At 38.4% G+C, this 7,341-nt stretch overlaps 1 pseudogene; it reads left to right on the forward strand.

The window, feature by feature from the left end:
- The first annotated feature begins 256 nt into the window (after positions 1-256).
- LOC133758893 (U2 spliceosomal RNA) lies at positions 257-398 on the forward strand (annotated as a pseudogene).
- The last annotated feature ends 6,943 nt before the right edge of the window (positions 399-7,341 follow it).

Genomic DNA, 7,341 nt, shown 5'->3' on the forward strand with positions numbered 1-7,341 from the left:
CCTTGAGTCATGACTCATCTCTAGGTGTGAACATTTACACTCAAAAAAAATTCCTGTAACTGCTTGTAGTTTTTTCTATTTAAATTAAAACAGATTAGACTAGATGAGTGCTTTAATTAGTATGAATACAACATTTAGAACTGATGGATTTGCAGTAAAGCTCATTCACTCAACTATTCTCATTTTTAAAAAAGATTTATTTATTTATTAATTCATATCTTTATTTGAGAAGCAGAGTGACAGAGAGGAAGAAACTATCGCTTCTCGGCCTTTTGGCTAAGATCAAGTGTAGTATCAGAGAGGAAGAAACTGAGATCTTCTATCTGCTGATTCACTTGGAAGTGCTGATTTAATGATTAAGGGGGAAACTTGGTTTTTAATACAAATTTAAAATTTTTATGTATGAGAGAGCAAGAGAGGAATGGAGGGAGGAAGGGAGAAAGAGAGAGAGGGAGGGAAGGAGAGAGGGAGGGAGGGAGGGAAAAAGTGTGTTCCCATCTGGTGATTCATGGCTCAAATGCCTACAACAGCTGGTTCTGGGACAGGCTCAAGCTAGGAGTTGGGAATTTCTCTCTCACATGAGTGACAGGCACCCAAGAACTCGAGCCATCACCTGCCGCCTCCCAGTGTGCACATTAGCAGGAAGCTGGAATAGGGAACAGAATTGAGACTTGAACCCAAGTACTCCCAAATGGGCTGTTGGCATCTTAACATTAAGGAGGCCAAACACTTGCTCCTCCATGAGTTTTGAAGAACTCTCATGCATGGTGTGCATTTTTCTTGATAGAAATAACTTGATATTAATCTCTAGTCTTTATTGCTGACTAAGCTGTAATACCTATTGTCAAATCAGACTTTACATAAATCATGATTACTTAATTTCAAGGAGATGGACACTCAAGAGTCATACGAGAAGGAAAGAGAGGCCTGGAGCATCCTATTCATCCCCCATGTTTGCTGTCTCTTGCCAGCTAAGATCTGTGCTCTCTGGCCTGGAGAACTAGATGAGATCTCCAGGTGAGGCCAGCGAGCTTTCCCTTCCTCATCAGGGACTATTTAAGTTATAAAACATCTCCATTTCATATTCCAGAGAGGTGTATAGTTTACGTGATAGTCTACAGAGACCCATGTCTCATAAATCCTACATTCCAAGTTTATTTACCATAAGCAGTTTTAGCCAGAAACATTCTGCCAGGAGGATTCTATAAATAAGAACTCTTCTATAAAAGAAAATATCATTAGTCTTTTTCTTCAGAGGCCTGGGCATAAAGGAGAATGGGCCAAGTCATCTGCCTTCACCACTACCTCCTGCCCCACCCTGTTGCCCCGAGCATGACTCTGGGAAAAGGGAGCAAATGTACCTCAGGTCGTTTGCTTAATTTCTTTCTCATTCACATTATACCAGAAAACAGAGTTGGTTATGCTGTATTGCTATTGCACATATTTAGAGAAGTTTTCTCAAAAACTTAGAGGAAGAAAAAATACACAGATCTGCATGGCAAGTATATGTTTTCAAAAAAGTCAAATGTTACCATTTATTGATTATTATGGCAGATCTGTAATGCATCAAAAGAGTAAATATGGATAATTGTAAGTAGGATCAGTCAAGGTACGGATGAAGCTAAGAGTGCTGTACTCTGACTCTCTTTTATTAAAGGGCTTAGTATGCCCATTATTAACAGGGCAGAGTAAAACTGCAGGGCAATGGTAATCACCTCCTAAATTTGCCCTTCTCCTTTCCACTAGTTTCTGATCTCCCTACTGGCTCCCTGTCCACCATTTTCTATTCAATATTCCTAATACAGTATATCATAAACATTTTTAATGAATAAATGTATTTCTTTCAAATTATACATTCCCTGTTAATGATTTAACTCTGACTGCATGAACAAAATTTAAAACATTTATGATTTCTGCGTCATCATTGCAACCACATACAGAAATTTTTTTTGACAAGGCAGAGTTAGACAGTGAGAGAGAGAGACAGAGAGAAAGGTCTTCCTTTTCTGTTGGTTCACCCCTCAAATGGCCACGACAGCCGGCCGGAGCACTGTGGCCAGCACGCTCCGCCAATCTCAAGCCAGGAGCCAGGTGCTTCTTCCTGGTCTCCCAAGCACTTGAGCCATCCTCCACTGCCTTCCTGGCCACAGCAGAGAGCTGGACTGGAAGAGGAGCAACCGACTGGGACTAGAACTCAGGGTGCCGGCGCCGCAGGTGGAGGATTAGCGTAGTGAGCCGCAGTGCCAGTACACAGAAATTTTTTAAATTCAATTGTGTGAGGTAGTACTTAACCCATAAAATGTACCCAGTTGTTTAGGAATATATGTCTCTTGAACAGTCTAAAAATTATCATATAAGTAGATATTTCTACAAACACAAGAGAGAAACACAATACTTTCCAAATGCTGTTTAATATTTTATTTTCAACAGAATTTCAGAGGTAAGCATACTATTAGGTCTACTTTAAAATATTTGAAATTCTGGTTGAGCCCACACAATATATCAGCTTTCCCAGAAAATTTTTCAGTGATGATATTTCACAGTCTGAATACCACCTTTCTTCATAGCCTTAATCAGTGAGGAAACATTCATGGGCACACAGATGGTATCACTATAACCATGAACTCTTCTTACTTCAACCAACATCTTTAATGATTTCGCCATTTGGAAAATAAACCTCACTTTATTTCATAATGTGACTACTTTTTTAAACTTAAGTTCACTTTTCTGCTTTGGAGAACAAACTTTTAGGTGTTAAAGGAAAAACACTGCTATTAACTAAGAGATCCAAAGCTGTCAAATGGGAAAGGGAGAAGGAGACTGAACATATGATTATGGGACACTTCAGTTGATTTACTGAGGTTTCACCAACAGCCACCTTCCAGAAGATTCTGTTAGTGTTTTTTATTTGTCTTCTTCATGGTAGTTATTGCAAAAATTCTTAATAGTGATGCCACAGTTGATATTATAGGTAAGGAATTCTAGGAGACTCCATTTCATAGTCTTAAGAATTGACAATATGAGCCAACAAGATATTTGATGACCATTTCAACCCCAAATATCTATTATTTCTCTCAGTATATGGACACCTCTCAAAAAAGATACAAAGAAGAAATGGAGGCAGCACTGTGGCATTATCAGGTTGAGCCACTGCCTGCCATGCTGGCAATCAATATGGGCACCAATTTGAGTCCCAACTGCTCCACTTTTGATCCAGCTCCCTGCTAATGTGCATGGAAAGGCGGCAGAGGATGGTCAAGTCCTTGGGCTCCTGCACCCACTTGGGAGACTCAGAAGAAGCACCTGGTTCATGGCTACAGACCAGCCAAGCTCCTGCCTTTGTGGCCATCTGGGCAGTGAAACAGAGTATGGAAGATCTCTATCTTTCTCTCTCTCCTTCTCTTTCTCTCTCCCTGACTTTCCACCTCCTCCCCACCCCGTAACGCTGCCTTTCAAATAAATAAATAAGTCTTAAAAAAAGAAAAGAAGGTTGTGTTAATTTTACATTTACCAGGTCTAATATGTGAAAAGATAACTTTCTTTACTTTCATTTTCAGGACACTTTCTTTGTTTTCCCTTAAACTTGTTCCTACTGTTTGTGATCTAAACTAATAGAACCATCAGCATTTATTTTAACAAAACAACAATACTTTTTTTTTTTTTTATAAAAAAGTGACTGTCTTCTCTCTTTAGTATTTACATGATTGAGTGTCTTATTCTGACAGGGTCATAGTCAAAGTGGAAGTTCTCTCCTCCCTTCAGAGAAAGGTACCTCCTTCTTGGATGGCCCTGTTCTTTCCACTGGGATCTCACTCGCAGAGATCTTTCATTTAGGTCTTCTTTTTTTTTTTTTTCCAGAGTGTCTCGGCTTTCCATGCCTACAATACTCTCATGGGCTCTTCAGCCAGATCCGAATGCCTTAAGGGCTGATTCTGAGGCCAGAGTGCTATTTAGGACAGCTCCCACTCTATGAGTCTGCTGTGTATCCCGCTTCCCATGTTGGATCATTCTCTCCCTTTTTGATCCTCCAGTACTTCTTGTTGAAGAATGCCATCACTCCTTCACCCCAACAGTGTGGGCCTTGCAGGACAAGTCCGCAGCTGTAAAATAAGTCTCAGTAAGTATGAAAGGATTCATATCTTACAGAGTGTAGCATCAGACCACAATGGAAATTGGAGAACAGAAACTGAATCATACAAGGAAAATTCCCTAATTTTAGAAATGAAATAGCACACACTTTCAATGCAATGGAATGGAGCAAAATAAGTATATAGAATGGAAAGGAAGAATTAAAACTGTCTTTATTGGCAGACAGAATGATTTTGTACAAAATCATAAGTAGTCTCCAAAAAACTCTTCTAAAATTAATGAGTTTTTCAGAATGATAAAAGACAAAAAATATCTGATTTTGTTATAATGACAAAGACCAAATAGAAACAAGTTTTTTTTTTTAAAGAAATTCCAGTTAAAATAGCATCAAAAGTATGAGATATCTAAAGGTAGCATCAAGAAACAAGGCAAGATCTGTACATCAAAACATACAAAATTTCTGGGAGAATCTGAAGAAAACCTATAAACAGAATGATATGCTGGGATCATGGCTCAGAACACTATAGTTTTTTTAAGATAATGATTCACTTCATATTGATCTATAATGAATGCAATCCTGCACAATATCTGGGCACTGTTTTTGTAAAAACTGAGAGCTGATTCTAAAATTCAACTGGAAATGCAAAGGACCTAGAAATGCCAAACAACTTTGTAGCTGGAGGAGTTTCTCTATCTGACTGCAAGACATGTTATACTGTTTTTAAATCAAAACAATGTGGTATCAGCATAAACAAAGATAAAAAATCAATACAACACGATAGAGATTGCAGAAACAGGCGCACCTATATAAGATCAAGAGTAATCTTTTCAGATTTTTTTTCTGGAACAATCAAATATCTGTATATAAACAAAAATGAACTTCTATCTATACCTTTTACTGTATGCACCAGTGATTTAAATGAAAAGACTTAAATGAAAAAGTCTAAAACTGTTACAAGAAAAAGAATTTTTGTAACCATGAAGTAGTCATTGATTTTCAAGATGAAGCAAAAAATAGGTAAAAAACTACAAGCAAAAAGGTGTAAAATTAGACTTTATAAACAAATAAGCACTATTTGGGGTGGACACTTGCTGCAGAAGTTCGGATGCATACATCCCAGATTGGAGTACCTTGTTTCAAGTCCCATTCTACTTATGATTTCAACTTCCTGCTAAAGAGCACCCTGGAAAGCAATGGATGGCGGTTCAAGTGGTTGAGTCCATGCCATCAATTGGGAGACCATTTTGAGTTCTGGCTTCTTTTTGGCCCAATCCCAACTGTTGTAGCTATATGGAAAGTGAAACAGCAGATGGAAGATCTCCATGTGTCTACTTCTGTCTGTCTCTGTCTCTGCTTTTCAAAGAAAAATTTACTTTTTTTACTTTTATTTAATGAATATAAATTTCCAAAGTATAGCTTATGGATTACAATGGCTTTTCCCCCCATAACTTCCCTCCCACCCTCAACCCTCCCCTCCCCAGCTCCCTCTCCCCTTCCTTTCACATCAAGATTCATTTTCAATTATCTTTATCTACAGAATATTAGTTTAGTATATATTAAGTAAAGATTTCAACAGTTTTCACCCACACAGAAACACAAAGTGTAAAATACTGTTTGAGTACTAGTTATAGCATTAAATCACAATGTACAACACATTAAGGACAGAGATCTTACATGAGGAGTAAGTGCACAGTGACTCCTGTTGTTGACTTAACAATTTGACACTCTTGTTTATGGTGTCAGTAATCTCCCTAGGCTCTAGTCATGAGTTGTCAAAGCTATGGAAGCCTTTTGAGTTCACTGACTCCGATCTTACTTAGACAAGGACATAGTCAAAGTGGAAGTTCTCTCCTCCCTTCAGAGAAAGGTACCTCCTTCTTCTCCTTCTTTGATGGTCCATTCTTTCCACTGGAATCTCACTTGCAGAGATCTTTCATTTAGGTCTTCTTCTTTTTTTTTTCCAGAGTGTCTTTGCTTTCCATGCCTAAAATACTCTTATGGGCTTCTTAGCCAGATCCGAATGCCTTAAGGGCTTATTCTGAGGCCAGAGTGCTGTTCATCTGCCATTCTATGAGTCTGCTGTGTAGCCCACTTCCCGTGTTGGATTGTTCTCTCCCTTTTTTATTCTATCAGTTAGTATTAGCAGACACTAGTCTTGTTTATGTGATCCCTTTGACTCTTAGTCCTATCATTTTGATCAATTGTGAACAGAAATTGATCACTTGGACTAGTGAGATGGAATTGGTCCATGCCACCTTGATGGGATTGAATTGGAATCCCCTGGCACGTTTCTAACTCTACCTTTTGCGGCAAGTCTGATTGAGGATGTCCCGAATTGTACATCTCTTCTCTCTCTTATTCCCACTCTTATATATAACAGGGATCACTCTTCAGTTAAATTTTAACACCTAAGAATAATTGTGTGTTAATTACAGAGTTCAACCAATAGTATTAAGTAGAACAAAAAAAATACTAAAAGGGATAAAGTATTAAGTTGTTTATCAACAGTCAGGACAAGTGCCAATCAAGTCACTATTTCTCATAGTGTCCATTTCACTTCACCAGGTTTCCTTTTTGGTGCTAAGTTAGTTGTCACTGATCAGGGAGACCATATGATATTTGTCCCTTTGGGACTGGCTTATTTCACTCAGCATGATGTTTTCCAGATTCCTCCATCTTGTTGCAAATGACTGGATTTCATTGTTCTTGACTCCTGTATAGTATTCTATAGATAACATATCTCATAATTTCTTTATCCAGTCTACTGTTGATGGGCATTTAAGTTGAGTTCAGGTCTTGGCTATTGTGAATTGAGCTGCAATAAACATTAAGGTGCAGGCTGCATTTTTGTTTGCCAATTTAATTTCCTTTGGGTAAATTCCAAGCAGCGGGATGGCTGGGTTGTATGGAAGGGTTATATTCAGGTTTCTGAGGAATTTCCAGACTGACTTCTATAGTGGCTTTAACAGTTTGCATTCCCACCAACAGTGGGTTAGTGTCCCTTTTTCCCCACATCCTCGACAGCATCTGTTGTTGGTAGATTTTTGTATGTGAGCCATTCTCACTGGGGTGAGGTGAAACCTCATTGTGGTTTTGATTTGCATTTCCCTGAATGCTAGTGATCCTGAACATTTTTTCATGTGTCTGTTGGCCATTTGGATTTCCTCTTTTGAAAAATGTCTATTGAGGTCCTTGGCCCATCTCTTAAGTGGGTTGTTTGTTTTGTTGTTGTGGATTTTCTTGATTTCTTT

This window comes from Lepus europaeus, chromosome 4 (assembly GCF_033115175.1).
Source record: "Lepus europaeus isolate LE1 chromosome 4, mLepTim1.pri, whole genome shotgun sequence".
Taxonomy (NCBI): Eukaryota; Metazoa; Chordata; class Mammalia; order Lagomorpha; family Leporidae; genus Lepus; species Lepus europaeus.